The sequence below is a fragment of the Periplaneta americana genome, chromosome 7 (genome assembly GCF_040183065.1).
Source record: "Periplaneta americana isolate PAMFEO1 chromosome 7, P.americana_PAMFEO1_priV1, whole genome shotgun sequence".
Taxonomy (NCBI): Eukaryota; Metazoa; Arthropoda; class Insecta; order Blattodea; family Blattidae; genus Periplaneta; species Periplaneta americana.
In genome coordinates, this window is record NC_091123.1 from 55,178,866 (window position 1) to 55,206,469 (window position 27,604).

Below are 27,604 nucleotides of genomic sequence, written 5' to 3' on the forward strand. Positions count from 1 at the left end.
TCTTTAATTTTATCGAGTTGATGAAAAATAATTTTACTTCATAAAAAAGTTATTCTCTGTGGTCTACTAGTTAACCTGTCTGTGTTGCCAATTATGAGAATAATAATTTAAGCTTAATATATATATCATCATTTTCCCCGATACTTTTTAGTCACCACAATAATAATTGTGTCGTCTATTTTTAGTAGATTATTTTACGACGCTTTATCAACATCTTAGGTTGATATTAGAGGAGAAAAATTGGCTCTGGCGCCGGGAATCGAACCCGGGTCCTTGGTTCTACGTATCAAGCGCTCTAACCACTGATCTACGTCGAAGTTCAATTCACAACACCGGATCGAATCTCCCTCCTCTAGTGTTTTTCCCTTTGTGACCTTACTCCATGTTCGACATATGTGGATGGCCCAGAACCAGACTGTTCCAAGTCCATTTTACTTTTTTTTTCAAGAGAGCTATTTTTAGCTCTTGACATTCAAAGCTTCATGAAAAAATTTGGAATAGCTTCATAGCAACCTTATGGAGAGGAATATTTGTAATTTTGTTCGATTCATATATGCAGACAAGAACTGGAACAGAATGAAACACAGATTTCTTTCTCATGAAAAGTTGGACTTGGAACAGTCTGGTTCTCACCCATCGATGTGTTGACATTATATTAAGTCAACTGCCATTATACAGTACAAGGAGCGCACTCAACTGAGTGACTTGGTGGCCGGGATTCCACAGTATATGCACTGTTGGGCGAAGAATCTATGTAAAGATTTTTTTTGGGCCTACAGAATTTATCTGTTATGGTAACAATTGATATTAGAGGAGAAAAATTCGCTCCGGCGCCGGGATCGAACTCGGGTCCTTGGTTCTAATATAACATGTCTTCAAAGCTTATATGTCAAACATGGAGTAAGGCCACAAAGGGAAAACACTAGAGGAGGGGGATTTGATCCGGTGCTGTGGATTGAATTTCGACGTAGCTCAGTGGTTAGAGCGCTTGGTACGTAGAACCCAAGATCATATACCCAGATTGCTCCGCGTTGTAGGTTTTGAAGTTAACAACTTTTGTCAAGTTTACTATACTGCCATCTAGTTGTTACAAAAGGAGTCACGTCATAACTTCCATTTGAATTGCATTAGCGACTGTACTGCCATTTCGTGTTCGTTTACGGCGGACGGGTGGCGATCCTGGCGGTTGTTCTCTTCAAAGTGCAAACGATTTGAACAAAGGAACGGGCAATCTATATGTGATCTGGGGTAGAACCAAGGACCCGGGTTCGATCGCGGGCGCCGGAGCCAATTTTTCTCCTCTAATATCAATTGTTACCATAACAGATAAATTCTGTAGGCCCAAAAAATTAATCTTTGCGTAAACATCTTAGGTTATTTAGCGTCTGAATGAAATGAACGTGATAATGCCGGTAAAGTGAGTCCGGGGTCCAGCACCGAAAATTAAATCAGCATTTGCTCATATTGGGTTGAGGGAAAACCTCGGGAAAAACCTCAACCGGGTAACTTGTCCCGACCTGAATCGGACCCGGGCCACCTGGTTTCGCGGCCAGACGCGCTAACCGTTACTCCACAGGTGTTGAGAACTAGCGGAACTATTTCAAAGTTTATAAATGTGTTATATCGCTGGTTCTGACTTGTGCCGTGGTTAGAAAGTTGGCTTACACGATCATAAAGTCGTAGGTCAGATATCTTTGACCTACATACTGACATAATATTTCATTTGTTTATTTTTATGTATCCAACAAATTCAGAATTGATTCCGTCCACATCAGAAATTTTGTCTTCCGGTCCTTGAAGAATTTGGAATGTGAATAGTTCCTCAATAGGCCTATATATTGTATCTACAAATGAATAATGAAGCATTTCCATAAAAATAATCTCAGTATGAATGAGTATTTCGTGGCATTGAAAGAAAATTATAAAAAAAAAAAAAAACAGGAGGGAGGGATCACTCGAAGCCATATTTTACTCGTATAAAGCAATATTTATCAACGGTAGGCTACTGTTATTTGAAAGAGAGAATTGGGTTATGACTGTCAAAGGAAGTTTATAAAAATAAAAAAAAAGTCTTCGATATGAAATTCCTGCTGATAGCGTTATTTATCACAAGCTTGATCAGATAAATCCATCAAGTTTTAACGTTCAACGCCCAAACAAGACTTTTAAATTCTTTCAAGTAGAAGTCATGTTAAGAACCAGATAACATTTCTATTGAAAATATAAAGTAAACATTACAAATAAATCAATAACTGTCAACATGGGGATGTATAGGCTTTGACTAAACGACCAGGTGCAGAAAATGGATGCGTAAAATTTTTAAAACTCGATTTTCGATATGAATATTATGATTGTTTAATGATAACTATAACGGTAATTTCTTTCGCTGTATAATTATAAGTTAAACATTTACTTTAAACGAAATAAAAGCCTATGCAATCAAATAAAGGAAAGAATATTTAAAAAATGAACAATTAAGATAATAAATAAGAATGTTACGTAAGCCAAGAGTGAAAGATTGTACAAAATTTTCACATGTTTCTAAAATGAAAAAAACAGTTGATACACCAATAAGTGCAAGATACTTTATTTCTCTTGGTGACAGATACGATATGTTTCTGCACGATCGCCTTTTTTTTTTTTTTTTTTTGTATTCACAGCTATTGTTGTTAGGCCTTCAAAGTTAGAATTCCCACACAGAAACTTGTTGCTAGGAAAAACATTCTTCATAACATAAATTTAATTTAGAAATCTTCTCACTATTCGTGAGCTGCCACAAGGGACAAAGAGTACTTAACCATATAAATGTTTACAAGTTCATTGAACCATTAATTTTGTTTTGACAATGAAACTCCTACAAGTGCATAGCTGCAAATACATTTTGAGATTAGTGGAAATATACCTAGTTTTAGAGAGGTAAGTATTACAAAAAAGTACAGAATAATAATGAACTTGGTTTCATTTCGAATATAGGTGATGTTTCAGGAGAGCAATTGATCCTTTGAATGCAGCTAAGGTTACAATCGGAATAATAGTTGTAGGTATTCCAAGTCTCTTAAACACATCTTTCATGAAGAGAGTAGCGGCACCTCTTGCTCCAACCAGAAGTCCGATTACTTCCAGCTCTTCTAGCTGGTACTTTTGGAGGTAATATGGAATGGTAGGATTGTAGATATTCTTTTTTTCCTTATCCACTTCTGCTGGCTGTTCCTCATCCGTTTCGAAACGCACAGTGGGATCAATTATGAATCCAGATCTTGTAGATTCCTTGAAAGCTATTATATCTATGCGCCGTGTACTGCCAGTGACGGAGAGACCATGTACTTCTTCAAAGGTGTTGTAATCGATATCTTTAAGGGCAGTGGCTATAATTGATCGTACTTGGTGGTGTATAGCGTTTCGCAGAGCTTCGCCGTGCGGACAGGATCCCAGGACGTGTGAAAGAGTTTCAACCTCGTTGTGGCAATGCCTACAACGGTTGTCCTGAGATCTTCCCGGCACAGCACGTACTGCAGCAACATTTCCAATCATTTTAATGCCATCGCGCCATAGACCCATTACAGAGCACTTATTGTTACTTAGTTACCATTACAGTGCAGTTTTGCGAAGGTTTTGGTATAATGTTGCTCTAAATTTTCAATTCAAAATATATTATAAGTTATTTGCAATTTTTAAAATATGATCTTGCAACCTTAAACCAGTGTACATGAATACTTTCATCCAAATCCATAATGCCCTGCTGAAACACCCTCCCTTGTGAGTATTCTTGCAAAGTTTCATTCAAATCGGAGCAAATATAAGCGGCTGGGCATTTTTTTAATGACCAAAAACACGTTTTTTAGAAAACGCAATTTTTAGTGGGTGTGTTGGGTTTAAAAGAACTGCGCGTAGCATTTTAAAAATTGCCGCCAGATCTCTCAAAGCGACGGGCGGAGGTTACATATAGGACAAATGTTAAATAAATATATTATAAGGTAACTATGTAGGCCCACATAAAAAGATTAAAACTGTTTATTTCTGTCATTTTGGCCAAAAACTCAGTCCTAGTGTCCCTAAAACATATTTGTCCATCACAAATTCCATCACGACCTGGCCGAGATCCGAACTCGGACCGTCTGGATGGAAGAACAGAGAGCTAGAACTTTAACCACAAACGTGACGGTATGAAAACTTAACAAACCTGACAAAACAAATTTGTGCACACCCATTCGGAACAGACCAGATTCCTTGATATAAAAGAATATAAACAAAACCAAACTGGTATTTTAGTGCCTGGATGTATAAAATATGCACTGCAATGAGCTGGTCAGCTGACGACTTACAATTTATCATACTGTCTTCGACATGGAACACATTATTTTATTTTTCAAAATAGGTTTACGGTAATAAATAGATGTACAGTGCATGATAAATTCCTCACCCAGTCTTACACACAAAGTTAATGTTAGTATTACAAAGTCTGCCAATGTATACATTCGATTGATCCGTCAATTTATTACAATCCTGTTTGTTTCGAAATAACAATAAAGCTATAATTAAAGGCAGCTTTGATGTAACAAAACAGTATACAGTAATCTGTTTTACCGTACGGCGAATTAGGCTATTCAAGTGTGCAACATATACAGCAGCTGTAGATCGTAACGACATGAGAAAAATCTCTTTAAAAAATGCGTTCAGAATTTCATTTATATTTGCTAGAGAATAAAAAAATAAATATTAAATCAATTCATCTTAACAATCTAAAATAGATATTAGCTTGACAAATTCTGTAAAGATTAACAAAGAATGTCCTATTTCCCCTACTACGTTTAATATATGTTAACATTATTTGATATCCTGTGATTGAGATTCTGGCTGGTATGTACAGTTGTCAAAAGAAAAAGTGGCCGCTCTCCAGAAGCAAAGTTCCCTTCGGGTATCTTCGCTACAGTTCGGAGACAGGCGATGTTACATGTTGTTGTATCACGTTGCCTGATATCTACAGTTATAATTAAAGTATTATTTGTGTTACTTGGTAGTGTAACGGTAGCGTTCTGGGCTCTTATTCGTGAGGTCCTACGTTCGAATACAACCTCGTGCTCTTTGTTATTTTTGTTTTGTTTTTAAGAGAGACATACAAAATATACATAATTGCTCCTTTCCCTTTTATGATTATTTTAGAAATTAACATCAGGTTCATGAATGTATTATGCCATGCCTTTATCATTACTTATTATGACATTATGGCTGCAAATGGAAAGAAAAAAAAGATTTTATTCTCAACAAAAATATCTTTCGTGGCATAAACAAAAGAAACTTACTGGCGTCTGCCTTAGAACATTCAAACAATTAATCGTTCAAAAAACAAAACAAAAAGCTACGATTCAATATATTTAATCTACCTTTCCCACATCTCGATCACATCTTGCATTCGATTTTTTTACGACGCTTTATCAACATCTTGGTTATTTAGCGTCTGAATGAGGTGAAGGTAATAATGCCGGTGAAATGAGTCCGGGGTCCAGTATTCTTGCAGCCGAGTGGGCATGAAATCGACTAGAGTCTTTTCAAATAACTACAGTACTATTCTCAGCCACGACATTCCAAGCATCCTGGACATACATAAGCGTTCTGCCCATGGGCAGGTCTTTCAATGCAAACCCAGCATTCTCCAATATTTCCTATTTTCTGCCTTCCTCTTAGTCTCCGCACATGATCCACATATCTTAATGTTGTCTATTGTTTGATATCTTCTTCTGTCTCGAACTCTTCTCCCGTTCACCATTCCTTCCAGTGCATCCCTCAGTAGGCAGTTTCTTTTCAACCAGTGACCCAACCAATTCCTTTTTCTCTTTATAATCAGTTTCACCATCATACTTTCTTCATCCACTTTTTCCAACACGACTTCATTTCTTATTCTGTCTGTTGACGTAAGTGCAAGTTTGAACCAATAAATTATTAAGATCTGCGATAAATTAATTAGTTTAGGAAATTGTATATTTATTATGCATAACTACTTTTGTATATTGATCTTTTTGTTAAATTATTAAGTTTTGTACTTTTGTGAACTAATATCAATAAATCTATCACTATTCTGTCTGTTCACTTCATACGTTCCATTTTTGTCAACATCCAGATTTCAAATGCTTCTGTATGTTTCTCTTCATTTCATCGTAATGTCCATGTTTTTTCCCCATACAGTGCCACACAAAACACTTCACTAGTCTGTTCCTTAGTTCTTTTTCCAGAGGTTGCAGAAGATGCTTCTTTTTCTGTTAAAGGTTCCTTTGCTCATGTTTGCAGTTTTTCTTGGGAAGGATAAATGCGTTAACTTCCCGTTGCTTTCCGCACACCACTGTCTCTTTCGAATCTTAATAGATTCTAGGGGGCCCAAGCGTGGCGGTGAAGGGAGTGGATTTGACTAATTGCGCCCTCCGGACTTCACCGAAATTCACCGCAAGGGTTAAATATTAGTTCTATCAGGATTTTTGACCCGATCAGATACCGGGAAATCCCAATTAGTCTTTGTCCCCCGCATCCTGGACGAACTTCTATAAACCATCAGACAATCTTGGAGGGGAATTGGGCCAATTTTTCCCAAATGTTTCTTTACTTGTGCCCTCGTAGTTCAGTCGGAAGGACGTCGGAATTTTGATGTAAACGTCTCAGGTTCAATTCCTCGTCACTCCTTTTCATTTTATTGTGTTTGAAGATAATATAATGTAATAATGTAAAAAGAAAAAACTAACACCAGTATTATGCAACTGTATTGTTCCAAACCTAATATTAAATTTATGTCGCTAAAGAACGATAACAGAATATAAATGATAACTTGAATACTATTTACATAAATATAAATAACTTCAATATTATTTATACAGGATCATTAAAGAACGATAGCATAATATAAATTATAAATATCTGTTTGTTTAATTAATATAATTAATTATTTAAACAAAATTATCTATTTTACAAAGAAAAATGGTTATTTATATTACAATAATTTCTTATATAAATTCGGAGTGTTTATATCGCGAAAGAACGACAACAGAATATTAATGGTAACTTGAATATTATTTATAACGCGAAAGAACGGTAACAGAAAACAAATTATAATTTGAATATTATTTATATCGCTAAAGAACGATTAAAAAAATAAAATAAAAACTTGAACAAGGCCCGAACTCCCAATCTTTCAATCATTAAGCGAGCACTCTACCGCTGGTCTACGAGACGCAGATGTGAATAATTCCATAGTTCCGGAGTTCCTTCTACAAGGACGTACATCGTGTAACATCGCCGTGACCCGAAGTGGACTTAGAAAATTTTCGCTGTTCACGAGTGCGGCCACTTTTTTTTTTTTTGACAACTGTACATCTATTATCAGGCAGTACATCTCACTTGAGATATGTGTCAGAGCAAAAACAATTGTTTGTATGCATCTGAAGTCTGACTAGTGTAATATGTAGTTAGTCGGCGGTGTATGCAATGGAGGGGGAAAGGAACTGGCCAGCCTACCCTATTATCTCCTGGCCTAGTTGCGTTGTAAGTGGTGCCTTCTTGATACCACGAGGTTCAGACCTGTCTTCGGACAGTTGACGAAACAAAAACAACATTATTTGAAATGGAATGAAAGTGATATGAATGTATTAACATTTCAGGGAACACAGAGATTTAGGGTATTTGCAGATGACCTGGCCATAGCAGAATCAGATGGCATATAGAAAGATCAATACAAAAATTAGAAAGAATAGCTACTTTTACTTCCAATGATTTTGAAAGCAAGGGACCGAATTAAAAGTGAAGTTATAACAAATAATTGAGCTTCTGAACACTTTTAACTAGGCCTATCCTGAATGTACAATTACACAACAAAAAGAAAAATACAAAAAACTTCTAAGTTTCTTCAAATAACAGGCATCATCAAAAAAATTCTAAGACGATTACAAATTCAGATACCTACCATATTGAAAATATATTACGTATGCCACTTTGGCTGTAGCTTATATACGGATGCGAAATGTGGGCAATGAGAAAATAAGATAAATTCAAGATAAGGTAGCAGAGATGAACGTGGCAACGGATATGAGCCACATACCTAGTCGACAAAATACCTTTGAGCCACCTACCCTGAATTCAGGTTTCGACTTCAGCTGCTTTATAACAGATAGACTCGATGTTTGCAGGCGTTACGGGCGATTGCGAAATGCCACATTTCACACCTGTTACTTTGGTCTCCTGCTAGTCCATCACAGAAAGTTTCGTAACGATTGCGGTCGGGAGTTCCGCAAACATTTCTGCTTAGACTATTTGCTGGTCCAGCTAGGTGCATTCCTACCCACACTAGTCGAATGCTAAGGCGCTCTGTGTATCTATGGTAGACCTACTAGTAATCGGGAATATGAATATGAAACGGAAATGAAGATCGGGCAAAGTGTTTTCGATCTTTATAGCCTAAGTCAAGGGTTGTTAACCTTTTTTTGGCCAAGACCCAAAGTTAACTGGGAGATAAACTTGCGCGACCCATGGGCCTATTTTAAAGTTAAACAGTGCGATTTTAATAAAAACAAGTAAATAAGTGTAGCAGTTATTTATTAATATAGAATTGTAATATTTCATAATAAGCAATAATTATAAGGTATAATCATAATCCCAAGTACTTTAATTAACATTTTTTAATTTAATTTTTTCGGGAAGCTACGACAACCCATCCCGAAAGCCACGGTGACTCTTGTTTGGGTCACGACTCATAGGTTAAGAACCCCTGGCCTAAGTATTATGTAACGGGAGAACACCGATAAAAACCACAATTGCAACTCTGTGCGTCACAGCTGTAACTATAAATTTTTAACATTGAACTTTCAGGTCTCACCGGGTTTCGAATCCGAAACTCCTGCGTAACATTTTGTCACTGCACAGATGAAAATAGAGACTGGATCTATGGCCTGGCGGTTGGAGAAATAGGTAGAAATAGCGCACATTGTTCAGCGAAGTTCTCATCTCTGAGTTTTCTCGTTAAATTTTTTAACTAACTTATAATGTGTAAGTACAGCCATTTCTCCTAACTATGGGAAGGGCTTTAACAGATTTGAATGTACAGAACTGAAGAGTACAGGGGAAAACAATCAAGTCACAGTTCTCTTAAGGGTGATATCATCTAATTCAGTATATTACTACAAAATTTATTGCTGTTCCTCATGAAAAAGTAGAAAATAATGACTGTATCCTTGTAATAATTCTCCTTTAACAGTTCTGATAAGAAAAACACATAAATTTTTCAGTAATGTACGCAATTAGATAATTACATGACCATTAAGAGAATTGTGACTTTGATTGTTTTTCTCCTGTGCTCTTCAATACTCGATATATTTGAAGGGCAGAAGGTTACAAACGCATACAAAAATTATAGCAAAACATGCAGTAACACTTTTCACAATATCCACCACAAGATTTATGATAGCCATACATAAATTTTGCCACTTAATCTTGAAAGAACGTTGAATTGAATAGCTTACAGTTCACTTCACTTACATTATTATTATTACAATTCGTTTAATTGTTGCAACAAATCGAAAATTTACTTCAACATAAGATCACGTAGGTACATTTTCTTGGTAAACTAAAGATGCCATTGGTCCCACATGCTTACCAGATCTTATATATTGTCTTGTGATAGTGAAACTCAATTTTCATTTTTATAACTTGAAAACTAAGTTACTGCCTAGTCATAGACTATATGTAACAGATAGGTCGGCCTTATAGGCTTTGACGTTAACAACTTTTGTCAGGTTTACTACGCTGCCATCTAGTTGTTACATAAGGAGTCACGTCATAATTCCCATTTGAATTGCATTAGCGACTGTACTGCCATCTCGTGTTCGTTTACGGCGGACGGGTGGCGATTCTGGCGGTTGTTTTTTTTTCAAAGTGCTGCCGATTTTAACATAGCGATGAGTTATCTTTTACATATATGATCTAGGGTTACTGTCATAATTTTATACATGCTGTGAAAATGATTTTTTTTTCCAAACTCTAATGTTTTAAAATATCGAAAAACCGACAGATCTTTCTCAAATTAAATAAAAAGTGACTTTCTTATAGCTGTACTTATATGTAATATCTGACAAAAGTTTAGAACCAAAGAGATCATTAGTTTACCAGAAATTTGTACCTATGTGAACTTATGTTTCAGTGTATTTTCGATTTGTTTAACAAATCATTAGAACAGATGAAACAATCTAAATTAAGTGAAGTGTATGTCATTCAATTCACCTTTCTTCCGAGATTCAGTGGTAAAATTTATGTATGGCTATCAGAAATATTGTGGTAGATATTGTCAAAAGTATCAGTGCATGTTTTGCAATAATTTTTGTATGCATTTATAGCCCGCTGCCCTGAAATCAACTGAAAATCAACAAACGACATTTTTTTCCTTTCTATTAAAATGGACAAACTTAGAAATATAAAGCGAATATTCCTAGAAAAAAATATTAGGAAACCCTGATTTCAGGATTAATGTTGAGTAACGTTAAATATTAGGTTTTACATTAAAACAACTTTACAACTTTAAAATAATGTAAGGAAAATTGAAATAGATGTTTGTATTGTTTTGGCCTGAGCTTTGCGCTGTTTATACTCACGTACGTAATCGGCATTAATTTTTCGTTTGTATACACTGTTACTGGAAGGGAATTATCTCTCTCTTCACGTTTTCTTTTTCTATAAAGTCTCATATACTGCGCGACTGCTTCCTGTACAGCTCATGCATTTTGTCAAGACACTCGCGATGCGCAGTAGGGGAACAACGTTTCTGTGAACAGGGTAGGAGTAGAAGGGAAGGTCGGCCGTGTGTCTACTGACTTCAAGGCAAAGTCTAACCCATTCCCCTATAATTCGTAAGTAGACGCATCCGATCTCGTGCGCAGCTCTGTAGGAAGAATGGAGGAGTGTCTGGACATAATGCATGAGCTGTACACATGTTTATCTGTACTTGACGTCACACGCTTGCAGTTGTTAACGTTATTTGGTCATGCTTTCAGCATAGAAGTTGCGTAAATCGAATAAAATTGTCTTAACTCCTGAATGGAGAGATGGATCAAAAGGGACTGCATAATCCTTCCGTGGAGGATATGAGCGACAGATAGCTTTAAACGCCGGCTGATATAGCAGACTAAACGATAACATTACCGGCCAGAGTGAGTAGATCAGGGTCAACTAGCAGCATACTCGTAGTAGCAATTCTTGTTAACTACAAAATATATATCTACAGTGAAACCTGTCTAAAGCGGCCATCTGAAGTTACCTTGTAAAATGGCCGTTTTATCAGGTGGCCGCTTGATTAAGGTTGCGGTTTTTTATGAATCAGCATAAAAGTACTGAATTTCATTGACTTTTTAATACTGTGCGCGTACAACAATCGTACATATTAATGTCAGCCTCTTCCATTCTTGCAACTAGCCTTTTCAAAACTCAATTTCTTCGCCCTCGCATACTTGAACCATTGGTAAACGAAATCATTCACATTACTAAACATAGATTCTCTCTTCTTTTTTTGGCGACCATACATATTTTCCTCCCATTCTTTTAATATTTCATCTTAATTATACCGTGTATTTGTGTCCTTCCACATTTCAATATTTCTGCAATTTTTGTCGCAGATGTTCCTTTCTCACTTTCTTCAATCATTTTTCGTTTCACCTCTAAACTTAATAGGATCACTCTAGATTTATTGTTAGACATGATTTCTCTCTAAAACTAACGTCACGGTTCCTCTGAATCAACTGAATGAAAAGAAGAAAAATTCGTAAAAGCTGGTCCAAATAGAAAAAGATGGAAAGAGGAGAAAAAAAAAATTAAAAAAATTCGAATGGTTAACTGACCTAAAACATACTGTGACATTTTCGATAGAAAACGTCCGTGTTTCAATCCTTCAAAAATAAGTAAGAATTTATAGCTGTGCAGGGTCGGAGTGGAAAGTGACAAAAGAGTCATAAAACAGTAACCAACTAACCCCAAGATATGGAGGGTGTACTGTTGTACACTTAGCTATTGTCCTCGTGATATTGCTGTCTGTCCCCTAACCATCGAAAAAATAGGTCAGACAGTATCCGTGAAAAAATTTTTTGTTGGACAGTGACTGTTATAGTCAGGTTCCAATCCAAACAGACCCCGGCCGCTGGCCGAAGCATGAGGTGGCCGCTAAATAAAGAGACAATTTGTATTGATCTTATGGCAAATCCAATTGGTTCCAGAGAAAATTGGCCTTTTGGCCAGGTGGCTGTTTAAATGAAGTGACCGCAAAGGCAGGTTTCACTGTATATATCAATCTTTGAATAAGTAAACTGATATAGGCTACATACTATTATTTGCAAAAATATTTATTTTAAATTAGTTATCAAGAAAAGAAAACCAGAAGTGGCACAAGAGTAAAAACGAGGTATTTATTAAATATGCAAATTTATCTCTTACACAAGAGAAGTTCTCGATTATATCACCAGACATCTGTCACCAATTGACACAACTCATTTCACGAATTTTTTTTTTGTAAAGGAGCCGCTTAATATATAAAATAAAAAAGAATAATTCAATCTATTTGTGAAAATATGCCTATTTCGGCCGTTATCAGGATATTCCATGAATACTGCAACAAGATCCTGAGTTCTGGGAAGCTTTCAGAGAAATAAACCATTATCTTAAGGACAAACACTTCTTAATACACCTATTCAACAGCAAAGTGATTTCAATTATCTAGGGAGTATAGTGTCTTATACGGATAATAGAGATGCCGTAGAAAACTAAATAAATTTTAAACAACACTAAAAAGAGTTTTCAAAAATTGTAACTAACAAATCGATTCAACTAAAACCTTATAAATTAATGGTAATTCCAATATTTTATGGATGTGGAAATTGTGTTCTGTCTTGCAAGAAAGACAGAGGTGACTGAAATCAGATGTCTACGACAGGTGGAAGGTTACAGAGTAATGAATAACAAGCGGAATTGTCGATATTAGAAGGGAGTTGGGAATTGAAAGTTTAAGAGGTGGAAGGTTACAGAGTAATGAATAACAAGCGGAACTGTCGATATTAGAAGGGAGTTGGGAATTGAAAGTTTAAGAGGGGAGTACACTTTTGGCCTGCAAAAATTTAAAGAAATTAATTTTTTATAGCTCAGGTACTATAGAAGTTAAATGAACAAAACTTTTCATGCTTAATATACATACATTGCACTTCATAAAACACTATTGGGAATGTTAAAATGGGTAATAATTACCTGCAAAGATAATATTAAATTCACGTAATTTTTTACAACCGTAAAGCATCTACACAAAATCTACAATTAATTAAATATCTGTATGAGTCTTTTGCAGAAATGTTCTATACACCTACATCAACAACATAGTCTAGAATCTTTTACCTATTACTTCAGGAAATATATTTTTTAATAACAATTTTTAGAAAACTTAATATTGAAGCTAACGATTAAGAAAAACAATTATTTATTTATTGAAGGAATAGGTAAAAGATCCTAGACTATGTTGTTGATGTAAGTTAGGTCTTTGAAACATTTCGGTAAAATAGTCATGTAGATATTTAATTAATTGTAGATTTTATTATGTAAATGTTTTACGGTTGTAAAAAAGTGTGCAAATTGCATATTATTTTTACACGTAATTATTAGCCATTTTAATATTCTGAATAGTACAGTGTATGTACATTAAGCATGAAAAGTTTTTGTTCATTTAGCTTTCATAGCAGCTGAGCTATAAAAAAAATAATTTCACTAAATGTTTGCAGGCGTAGACAATGAAAGTGTCATGTAAGCAGAATGGACAAATACCGTACAGCTCATGTATTTTGTCAAGACATTCCCCCACTCTTCCTACAGAGCTGCGCACGAGATCAGATTACGAATTATAGGGGAATGGGTTACTCTTGCCTTGAACTCAGTACACACACGCCCGACCTTCCCTTCTACTCCTACCCCCTCTACAAAAACACTGTTCCCGTATTGTACATCGCGAATGTCTTGACAAAATGCATGAGCTGTACATCACAAGTAGAACAGGATATCAAGTTTACTTTAAGACGGAATAGGCCACTAGGATAAAACCATGTGATGATGATTATGATCAGTTCTGAAAGAGTAGTAGTGATCGTATTAGATTTTATGCTCGGAAGATACCGGATTGAATCTCGACGACAGCAGTCATTGGTTTCATTGATTCTTATATTTCTCTGTGTAATTACAGAATAAGAAGCTGATCGAATCATCGAAACCCTTGTTTAGAAGAAAATTCTAGAACAAGAATATTCTGGAAGCCTTAGAAGCTCCTCTAACTATGCGATCGGCACGTGGACTGCTTAGTAATACGGAATGTATTCCAGCCATGAGTATGTGGATATGGTGTTGCTCTGCGGAGATCTTGAACAGAATGCAATGCGGTACAAGCACGTCGACTTTACAAGCAAAGATTTCCGCAGCGGAGAGTACCTTGGCAACATACTTTCACAAGTACATCACTACTTACGTGACCAGACATGTAAGACATTCCATGCTTAAGAGATAACCACAGGTGCATCCGTACACACGACAGCCAATTCAAAGATTTGCTTTCTTGCAGTATTTCAGAGTGAAAATCGATACTAAAATAAATTAAATTTACATGTGAAACGTAATTCGGTTGGGAGCTTAATTCCTTCTCTCTTCGCTGGTCTTATCCAGAGTTTAAGCTGCATTCGCATTTGTCGCATTTTGCTACTCGACTTCTATAAATGCAACAAACTTTGAATGTAAATGTGCAAAAATGCGACAACCACATTGGACTTCAGAAACGAAGATGGTAATGGAGAAAATGAAATCACAGATGTGTTTGAACTAATCTGAATTTAAATGAAATGCTAATGGTATGGGCAATGTTCAAAAAGGTATTGAGCAACAGATGTTAAGGAATGGATTTTAAAAAGTTGGTGCAATTCATGTAAGTTAAGTGAACAATTTCTTCTAATTGATTTATATAATTCCATCGCATACTGTAAATTGTGAGCGAGGATTTAGTTGCATGAATCTTGTAAAAACTGGAATTAGAAACCGCTTTTCAGTAAAAAGAGTTAGCACTCTGCTAACAATAAATCTTGAAGGGCCTGCTAGTAAAGAATTTCAATGTTTAGAGTGCCCATAAAATAACGTACTTTAATGTGATGTAAATTCAGCAGTATTTGATTCTAAACATACCTACGTCTAATGATTTACTTACATAAGTATATCTAGAGTATCATAAGATGGATTGGAAGTAATAAAACTCCAAGAAACAAATTACATAACTTTTTGTTTCTGCATACGTCCTTATTAATTTTATCTTTCTGCACAATAATTTATAATACTGCACTAGCATTTCACAATTAGCAAAAATATAATTTTTCATTTGTGCATATGTGGGACAATTATTTATTTTCTAGCTTAAACCCTGGGCTTATTTCTTCGTATTGCCATCCAGTGCGGTAGAGGTAGCACTAGACAGAAACACGCTGCAGGCGTCTCTGGTCGTGTGGTCAATACAGCACAAGGCCACCTCTGACACAACACAGGACAGCACATGACAAGAGAAATACATCCTGTCCCGTGGACGGAAGATAAATATTCTATTGCCCACGGTGGGAAACAAATCACGGACTCGTTCCAGAGCATATGAAGGTCCAGCAGGCGCGGGTTCAAATCCTGGTTGATCCAAGTTACATGGTTAGAGTTATTCCGGGGTTTTCCTCTCAACCATTTCATACAGAATTGCTAGGTAACTTTCGGCGTTGGACCTCAGAATTTCGCTATCATTAAATGACGACATCATCATTATCACCATCATCATCATCATCCATACCATAGTTCGGGTTAAATTCACGGTGCGGCGTGCTACACTCGTACAAGAGCGCGACCGTTCGGCCACAAGTATCATTTACAGAACAGAAGTCTCAGGCCGCAGGATGTCTTCGGATCCCTCCTCCGTAAAAGAGAGGAAAAATGAACAATACAGTCATTATTGGTCCTTAAAATAATATCAGATTTTGTAGCTACGGGAGAAATATTTTACTGATGTTCACTATTACCTGTCATCATATCATAATCTCTTCACATGCACGCAAAATAGACGCATACTAGCCATACCAACACATAAGACATCATCGTATTCATCATCATACACAATCTCGCTCTCGCGCTTGTGGAATACCCTATCCAGTGACATCAGAGACTGTCGGAATTTAGTAGAGTTCAAAAGTAAGCTTATTAACCATTTTCTTACTGCGTAGAGTAGGTTTAATTTTTACTTAATAAGAGAAATGCTTCTCTCTTCTTAACTTTTACAATAAACTGTCTAGCTTTTATTAATCAGTTAATCTTTTAGTACTTTGATTTTTCTTGTATCTGTAAATTTAATATTAATTGTAATTATAATTGTAATTGTATTCTTAATATTGTAGTTGTAATCCCCTGGTAGACGGGAAGAGAAGGCCTAATGGCCTTATCTCTACCAGGTTAAATAAATAAATAATATTATAATTTGTATGATTTGAGGCTTTCTCGGCGTTGGTTCGCTAATATGTTTTCGCGGGATATCAGCCGAGTTAAGATTTTGGAATGCTCCAAGCTTTCGACTGCTATCTCTGCAGCCATATTCAAGGAAGTGATGTCCGAACAGAAAGTCGAAAGGTTATATAGATATTAGGCTGTCTGAGATGAAACGGGATTGGTTGGCGGATCGGCCAATCCGGGGCCGGGAATTGTCATCGCTCGTAAGCTCCGCCCCTCCCGGGATTCCTGCGTGAAGTTTGGCGGGCGGCGAGCCCTGTTCCGCCGGTTGGAATCGGTTGCCGTCCTCGGTCCGTGACCTTCGTGGTCTGGCCGCACGGACAAGACAAGCTACAAGAGTTCCTACAACATCTCAACAGCATCCACGCGAATATCCAGTTCACCATGGAGGTGGAGTCAGAGGGCTCACTGCCGTTCCTGGATATCCACATACACAGGAAAGCAGATGGTACTCTCGGACATGGCGTGTATAGAAAGCCGACGCACACAGATCTGTACCTGAATGCACTCAGCCTCCACCACCCTTCGCAGAAGAAGTCCGTCCTGACTAGTCTACTACATCGCGCCATAGTCATTTCCGATATCAACAACTTGCCTGCAGAAATGGACCATCTTCGTAGAACACTACAACAAAACAACTACAGCCGGAGAGACATCAACAAAGCCCTCAAACAAGTTACCACGAGATGTAACACAATAGACTTAGACAGCAAGCAAGAACCGACAAAGAAAGCTTTCATTCCATTCTGCGGGAGCGTGTCACACAAAATAAGCAGAATCCTCCAGAAGGTTAATATCAAAACCATCCATAAACCACAGAGCAAAATCCGGAGTCATCTACGTCAGGTTAAAGACAGTCAGGGCTTAAGGACTCCAGGGATTTACAAGATTCCATGCGAGTGTGGCGAAGTATACATAGGGCAGACTGGCCGCACAATAGAAGACAGAATCAAAGAACATAAGAGGAACCTGAGGCTGTATTACCCGGAAAAATCTGCAGTGGCGCAACACAGCATAGAAAAGGAGCATAAAATACTGTTTGACCACACCAAGGTCATTAACAAATCAAGCCACTACTGGGATCGTACAATCAAGGAGGCCATAGAGATCAAGCTGGAGAAACACAACTTTAACAGAGACAGTGGACTCCAGCTCAGTCAGGCATGGACACCGGCCTTAGACCAACTCAGGCCCTCTTACAATCAAGGTCATGAAGATCACGGACCGAGGACGGCAACCGATTCCAACCGGCGGAACAGGGCTCGCCGCCCGCCAAACTTCACGCAGGAATCCCGGGAGGGGCGGAGCTTACGAGCGATGACAATTCCCGGCCCCGGATTGGCCGATCCGCCAACCAATCCCGTTTCACCTGAGACAGCCTAATATCTATATAACCTTTCGACTTTCTGTTCGGACATCACTTCCCTGAAGATGGCTGCAGAGATAGCAGTCGAAAGCTTGGAGCATTCCAAAATCTTAACTCGGCTGATATCCCGCGAAAACATATTAGCGAATATTATAATTGTTACAGGAAAAGGTAATTTTTCCTGCTTGGGTACTATCTCGGAACCACTCCTCAAACTCATCACTATAGCCTGTATGGCACATTCTGCACTCTGTGAGATGTGTTAGCAAATTGCCAATATGATAACTTAAGTTGGTTATTACTCACACAAAACGAAGGAACGAAATTCAATCTAACCAAGAAGGTCTCTAGTTCGGATGTAGAGCATGTTGAAATGTACCAACAGATGGCGAACCATCTTACACGTTCGGTTAAATTAGCACAAGTCCCTGGAAAGCGCCACCCCCAACCCCTTGCCGCATTTCGCAATTACCACATCGGTGTCAAACACGCCGTAATTCCACGTTTATTGCATAGCAGTTTTAATTAGTATGCCGGCACATGTTTCAACAAAACTAACCAATTACAATACTATGGATACTGAATGAAACGATTCGCCTGCGATACTTGGGGTACCTATTTCTAAATTAAAAATTAAGCCAATAATTTCGTAAATACCTAATTGGCTTTAATCATTGTATATTGCTCGAAACGGTTCAAAATTCATTCCGAGCAGTAAATTAACCTTTATCTATAATTGCCCTATATACCTCAACTATATTTCAGTATAGAATTACGCTCTTGGCCACAGAAATAGACAAATTGGTTATTGTCACTTGTTTGGCTTAAAACTCGGTTTCACAAAAGACTCGCCACAACATGGTGGTAATACGAAAATATGAATTTCACTCTATCACTACCAGATTAACTACAAAACTGCAAAATGAGTGAATTGCGTTCGAAGTAAATAAGCGGAAATCAACGCTGTTTGGAGGTAATTGTTTTATTAAATCGCACTCAACGATTGCAGTATTTATTCGCCATAACAAAAAGTTATGTACCTATAGTTCTGTTATACTGCAAAGTCTATTTCAATAAACGTGAAGGTTTCGAACAAAACCGGTCATTTCCAAAATAGTATTTTTTTTCAGAAAGTAGAAAAAACTCTATCGAGCCTTCACTTTACCCCAAAGTGAAAGACAATTTTATATGAAGGGTTCAGAGCCACAGTGGACCAAGCGATATTTATTAACAACGAAGAAACCAAGGGTTAAAATTAAGTGAAGACCATAATTTAATGAAGATTGACATCATTTAGTTTGAATGTGTATTACTTGCTATATGTTTCCATTGAATTATGGTAATAACTTCATTTTAACTCTTGTTTTCTACGGTTTTGGTAAATGGCGCTTAGCCCACTCTGGTTCTGAATCCTTCATATGTCGTGTATGTTACGTCCGTTGTTCTAATGGTGCTAATAATCATGATTTTAGTCAATTTCTGTGCATTTTATACTTACCTACTTACAGTAGTACGCCTATTTTCCGTGGTAATGAATGGGGTGGAGTGAACGGTTAATCGAAAAAATTGGATAATCCGTATCATAAAAGGTTTTCGTAAATTTAGTGAATAATATACTTTGGTAATTTCCTCTATAGACTTGTACTTAACAAGTGGATCACAAGATCACTAATTTAAGTTTCGTTGTCAACGACGGGTTTTTAAGGGGCAAGGAAACTCCTTGTAATGGCTGCTGGTGGAAAGATATAACAGTGAAGATCTCTTGTTGTGGATTCACATACTACGCGACCAAGGCGGCACCCGTCGTGGCAGAATGAGGAACTCCGTGCTCGCTGCGTATGTTTACTGCTGGAGTATCGTCACACCCAATGCCTAGCGTTTCAATCTGATCCAAATGCAGCGTGTATTTCGTAGCCAAACGCGGAGCATTATTTATAATGCCATAAAGTTTTCTGATGAAGAAAAGATAACTGGTTTATTCCTACCTCTATCGAAGACAGCAGAGCGTGCTGCAGCTATTGTGAAGGTAAATAAGGAAACAATTAGTAGGATTAGAAAGGAAGGTAAAGAATGTGAGGACAAGGGTGTAGAAATATCGACACCAAACAAATAGCAAATAGGTTGAATTAGACATGGACAAATGTAACATACGATTTTTTTAGTTGGTTATTTAATAACGCTGTATCAACTACGAGGTTATTTAGCGTCGATGAGATTGGTGATAGCGAGATGGTATTTGGCGAAATGAAACCGAGGATTCGCCATAGATTACCTGGCATTCACTTTACGGTTGGGGAAAACCTCGGAAAAGAACCAACCAGGTAATCAGCCCTAGCGTGTATCTTAAGAAGAGAAGTTCATAAATATTATGGTCTCTACAAAGAGCTTCCAACATTAGGAAAGTTGCATAAATTTTGTAAGAGAGAGATAGGTTTTAAAGGATGCAAGGAAACTTTACGAATACTCATACTATCCATGGGGTTTTCATTCAAAAAATGTAAAGATAAAAGGAAATATCTAATATAACGTTCTAATATAGCAGCCCATTATTAACCTGGACGAAACATGGTTCCATACCCATTACACTGTCCACAAATGTTGGCAAGACGTAAACGTGTCAGGAAGTTATACAAATAGCAGTGCAGGTCAACGACTTATAGTAGCCCATGCTGGTGGTAGTGATGGTTTTATACCGGGTGCTTTCCTCATATATGACGTCCGGAGTCCGACCACTTTAAAATGCTAAGGTAAGAAATGCATATCAAATGCAATATTGTATAAAATACAGTATCTACTTTGTTTATGTTACTTTCGATTCATGTTCCCTCCTTTACGAACACCGAAGTTGTGGTACGTTTTCTGAATAGATTCCTATGTGTGTAAGCATATTATAAAATAAAACTAAACAATAAAGTTAACTATATATATATACGAACATATAACATATAAAGCGTGTTAATAATGAAACGAGCGCAGTTCAGCATATGCTTCATTTTGCATCTGATGCGGACTTTACAACACGGCCTATGTTGTGAAGCGAATCGCAGCGCCACCAAACAAAACGGTTCCCGCCTTGGTCGAGTAGTACTTCATACACTCCAAACTCGTATTCTCTTGCGAAAGGAGCCACAGTTTGTCTTTACTCAAACCATTCAATTACTTACACTTTTTTTTTCGATATTTAGCACAACAAGATTTCTTTTGACACCCGTAGAAGACATTTCATATAGAAGTTATAGAGCACGACAATTCGAACAGTAGACTGTGTAAGGGAAAGGACTTGTAGTAACAGTCTCTAGATAAAGTAACATGCTAATACAATGTACAGTACTTCATATATTTCTGCAGCAAAAAAAAAAAAAAAAAGCGAGGATAATCCACCAATCGATTAATATGGTGACGGATAATCGGGGTTCTACTGTACTTATAGCTTTTAAGGAACCAGAAGGTACATTGCCGCCCTCGTATAAGCTCGCCTGAGCAACATTAACCTAGTCTCTACAATCATATCCCACCTCCCTCAAATCTATTTTAATATTATCCTCCCATCTATGTCTCGGCCTCCCCAAAGGTCTTTTCCCCCTGGCCTCCCAAATAACACTCTATATGAATTTCTGGATTCGTCTATACGTGCTACATGCTCTATCCATCTCAAACGTCTCGATTTAATTTTCCCAATTATGTCAGGTGAAGAATATAATGCGTGCAGTTCTGCGCTGTGTAACTTTCTCGGTTCTCCTGTAACTTCACCCCTCTTAGCCAAAAATATTTTCCTAAGCACCTTATTCTCAAATACTCTTAACCTCTGTTCTTCTCTCAAAGTAAGAGTCCAAGTTTCACAACCATACAGAACAACCAGTAATATAACTGTTTTATAAATTCTAACTTTCAGCTTTTTTGAGAGCAGACTGAACGACAACATTTTCAGAATACATCACACTTTGGAACAAAAGTAAAGCATATAAAAGAATTGTATTGTCCAGCAGTAGGGAAATGTACAACACATGGTAGTCTGTAATTATTGTAACTCAATGAAATTACACTTAAAAGTAAAATTTAATAATAATAATAATAATAATAATAATAATAATAATAATAATAATAATAACAACATATTAAACATAATAATTGAGTAGACATAAAATAAATACACATAATTACTTTTCTATCAGAACATTCAGATGCAACTGTTAAGGTACGAAAGATATAATAAATAAATATTCGTCTGGGAATCATTCTTCCTTAAAAGCTTGCTTATGACTGTATCCAGCATTCTCATCACAACTCACTTGAAAATCAAAGTTAATTTATTTTCATTTGCTGTCTTGATAGTGCTTAGTATCTTCTCTTGCACACTTGCTAATCGATGAATTGTATGGTCCGGTATTGACTGCAATTTAATATGTGCAGTTACTTCTGTGACCGAAGTACTGTCCTCTGGAGGGTAGCATGCTTTTTTTTGCCTGACGTAAAATGTGGAACGGTAGATAAATGAGTGATCCTAATTATTGATCATTGTGTTAGCCTATATCATTTCATATTGATTATACGTATGATTGCCGCCGCCGCAACCACCACCACCACCACCACCACCACCACCCTCACCACCACCAGTTAACAACCTAAGGTCCTTAGCCTAATTCTTCTTGAATTTCAATTTTTTATGTTTTGTCACTTTTAGACTTAGGCCTAACCCTCCATGACTTCTTTTCACTTTTCTCGATAATTGATTTGAAATGTTTTTCCCTCGTTCAACACCTTTGTATAGTTATTAATGATGGAATTTCTTCTACACTGTCATCTTTCATATTCAAGAAAATAACACAGTAACCTTAAACAACACTCATATAAATGAAACCACACTTCTTTCCTGAACATCACTTTGAAACTGATCAAAAGTGCTAATAATGTCCCTTTCACACTATTCCCTGAAAAATTGTTCTCTCTCCATCTGTTCCCCTTCCCGTTCACATGTCTTCTTTCTGGGCGCTAGAATGACTGACATTACGGTATGGTTCTTTAGGCGTCATTCATTGGTAAAATTCGATATTTTCCGAGAAATACGAAAAGCATCACCATTTACGATAGGAAAAATATCTTTCCTAATAACTAATCTAGGTTCAAAATGTTTTGTGTAACACTGTCATTTTAGGAGAAAAGAAACTGGCCACCCTACACAGTTATCTCTTGGCTTAGTTGCCTCATAAGTGGTGCCTTGTTGGTATCAACTGTGAGGTTCAGATCTGTTTTTGACAGTTGACTAAACAACAAAAAACTGTAATTTCCTTAACTTGGAAAATTGTCACGATTACGCACCTAAACCATTTGTCGCGTAGTAAAGTTGTATTTTTCGGTAACTTGAACACTGAAATATGAGAGACAGATCCACTATTAGAATTACAACCCGGTACACAACACGAACGACTTATTACACGATGTAATTAACCGGTATGGCATAGTTGCGCCCCGCGGTCAATTCGGAGGCTTAAGCATAGCATAGTTGCGCCCCGAAAAAGTCAGGTAGCAGAATGCACATGGCATAGTTGCGTCTCGATGGACATAGTACACACGGAAGTGATATCATAAAATAAATAAATTAGGCCTACTTAAAAAATATTATAGTGGTAGCTGCACTGAAATCAGGTAGCATATGATCAATTTTGCTATTTAAAATAACACTTTTTTATCGATCACACACAATAAATGAACTGCATTTTTTGTTTGTACACCGATATCTTAACCTTACGGTACAGGGTTTCGCAAATCGTAACTTAGAACCATTGTGAATTATTAACTCTTTATCCTTTTCACTAAATTTAACATTCATTTTAAATTAACCTCACTATACGCCACAGACGGTGTGAAAATCACTAATAAAATGTCAAGATTGCTAAGGCCCCATATTCCAACGACTCACTCATTTGAATATGTCGGCTAATAAAGTACTGCCAACTTCATGGTGTTCATTTTAACGGTATCGATAATCAATATTAAATCAAATAAGAAATCAATAAGGATGGTTGATTACTAGGCTAGAGTTCCCGTAATGTCTTTTTCTCTACCTATTTCATCGGGGCGCAACTATGCCATGCCCATTTTCTCTACCTGATGGGAACGGGGCGCAACTATGCACACAAAACAAGGACACTTTTTTATCTGCTGCATCTCACCTGAACGTGGGGCGCAACCATGCCCTGCCCGTAATTAACACAAGAAAACATCATAACAAAACCACGTGGAAATCATGTTTGGACCGCCACTGGCGCCATTTTGGCCACTATCGATACCTGCATTAAGGTCTGAGTATTGAAGACTGTCTTGCTTCAGCGCTACAATGGCACACACCCAATCCCTGTAAAGAAAGAGAGAAATATTCTCTCCTCTATCTGCAATCGAACCCGGATATGTTTAGTTACTAACAAAGTCTGCTATAAATGAAGCAGAGATTTAAGTTCTGTAATGTCTTAAGTATGTAAATACCCGTGGAGCTTGAAACATATTATCGAAATTATTTCGCTAAACACTTTAACAGTGTACCATTGTACACCGGATCAAGAAGTCTGTTGTGCTTCCCTTCTCCATTACATTCAGTCTCACAATTCTACTACCGTCCACAACTGCACACTGTTGGACTTGAGTCATCTGAAGAAAGCTCTACGGGAAGGGCCGCGTCAGAATAATGCTCCATTCATGGCCAAGAGACACAGGCACCTCTACAAAAATTGCACAAAACGAGTGACACACCTAAGCTGGGTGTGTTCATTCAGTTACTGCAGAAACAGCTGACCAACAGCCACAGCTTTCAGTCAAGGACATTCTCAGTCACGTAAAATCATATCTGAAGCTTAGCAGCCTATAGGCCTACGTCGAAATTAGAAGCCAAAAAAAAAAATTCTAAAAAGGTATTTGATGCCATTGTTGTAGCTTAGCAGCGAGTTGGACTCGTAATCCATGCCTCTGCTGGGACCTCAGTTCGAATCCTGCATGGGCTGGATACTTTTTTTTTTTCAGGTGTTTTCTCAACTGTAAGAAGAATGTGAGGCGAATCTTCAGTCCTATCAGGATATTAACAACTCCATCTACGCTAGATAACCTTGCCGTTGATACTATAAATGAACAAAACTAACTGCCGCTCTCGCTCGCTGTGTTCGTTGCATTTGTCTTTCGAGTCTCGATTCGTCATTCTCGTGCGCTTCGAGTCTCGTTCATCGTTCTCGAAATAGCAATTGGTCGACGTGGAAAGATTTCGTAACTTTGAATAACATACATCATTGAAATAAATAACATTATAAATGTTTAAATGAGACAAAAAGACAAAAAAGAACAGTATCTTAGTTATCAAAATGTTTTGGTTCTATCATATGATATACCTATGGTTATATAAGTAGAAAAAAAAATTCTCAAATAAATTTGAATTTCTAAGAAATATAAAACATAACGTTAATATCTTTTTACTTGAGATTGCATACTTCATCTCAAATATATGGAAAAAAAATCCTAGCCTTTTAATAAGGGTCTAGTAATTAAATAAAGACTGGGGAACGGATTTTATACACTGAAAGGTAGAAATGACGTTTCAAATAGGCTACTTGATTGTTTATAAGTACATATGATGATATGATATGATATGATATATGATATGATATGATATTATATGATATATGATATGATATATTTATTCATCTATCATAGTATATCTGTAAGACAGACCTGTTACAATTCTATTACAAATACGTATATAACAGTTGCCAAAGTAGATATAAGTTCAGTCAGGTGGGGATTCAAGGCTGCGTGACGTTCGGGACTTCGGGAGTGATCAATCTTGACGTCTCGAAATACTCACAAGCAGTCTTTACGTCAACGACGCGACGTATACAACACTGTCGTGCGGGTTTTCGGCTTTGCGGGCGCTGTTAGTTTTACTTTTCGATCGTTGTTCATCTCTAGTTGATACAGTGTCGTTAAGTAATCGATTAGGATAAACAAGTCCTTGAAGATATACCAATAAACAGATGAACATCAAATTTAGGTACATGTAGGCCTACTTCGACTGAGGCACATCGCTTATTTGGAAAGCGATTTCAAAATTGTTCAGATTAATGACTGGGAAGTAGTCTGTGAATATATTTTTAACAAAGTAATTGTTAAAATAATTCTATCACTGACTTCAAATTCACTTCTCAACTCTCTTGGCAATAGTATGTGTCTGAGGTCAACTTGGCGCTTTTACGAGGACAGCACTATCCATAATGAGAGTGGCGGATTATAGTGTTCAGCTGATGAGAATTTATGTATCTAGTATAAGATGGCCATAAATAGAACAAAGTTACACTATGAAATATTTCATTGCGTTAGTGTTAAGATATAATTACGCCTATTAAAAATGCTAATGTTTGTTCGAAAATAAAACGTATTTAGTGTCGTGAAGTAAGTTACAAACCCTTTATGAAGTCAATAACCATATGGCATAGATACTTTTATGCTCGACCATGCCGAAATGTAGTAATTATACACCTGGTAGCAGATCTTTAATGCATGTCATTAAAGTACACCTACTCATTAAAGGTCAGGTCTTTCAGCCAATGACGACTCAGGTTACAACTGTTCAGCCAATGACAGGTCAGCTTTCTACCGTTATAAAACCGCAAGTATCGATTATTCTCGGATATGCAATCGAAAGAGAATTAGCGAAAAGTCACGGAGGCTGGAAATCCAATAATGTCGCAAAAGGTTATGTTCTGTTACTATAATAATTAGCGTTAATTGTAAATAATATTCAAATAAATTCAATTTGTCATCTCGTTTTTCAATGTCGAATTCAATAATCAAGGTTATAATATTATAATATTATCAAGTTTAACGGGACTACGTCAAGGTCAATTACATTACTGTTCCTCGGAAAAAATCAATACTTTCGCGTCTGCGCACATCTCACAATTCACGACCTAGAATAAGGTCACTTCCGATCTTGTCAGTTACAAATAAAATGTATACATCTGAATACCGGTAATTTCAAGTTAGAAATATGGTCGAGCATAAAAGTCGTATGAAACTCGCCTATAATGGTAATTAAGAAGCTCGTATGAAAATTATGAAACTCGCTTGCGCTCGTTTCATAAATATGCATACTCGATTTTTTAATTACTATCATTATAGGCTCGTTGCATAATGTACTATTTAAGTACTATTAAAAAAAAGTTCACTTTTACGTTCAAACATTTTAAATACCTGCATGAAAATAATATAGCCCAACTTCATTCTTTAGTATAAACCCCTAAATTTTTAACATAAACAAAACAAAACAAACCAATTAACAATGTTTATCAACCGTTCACAAACCTGTAAACTCAATATAATTAATAATTATAACCATGTGGTAATTATTCAAACACAAAATAAAGTAGTTTCTCAAAATTAAAATGTTTAATTGCCCCAAAGTGTCATTTTAGATTATTCTTTTTAACTCGTTATAACATGTAGGCTAAGTGTGGTAATCACAAATAATAATAATAATAATAATAATAATAATAATAATAATAATAATAATAATCTAATACGTTTGGGTATGGATAATATTAATTTATTATTAAAAAGTTATTATGATAGTAGGACAAATTTCTTGCTGGTTATATAATGACTAAAAGATGGAAGTTTCCATATATGACAATCAACAGTACA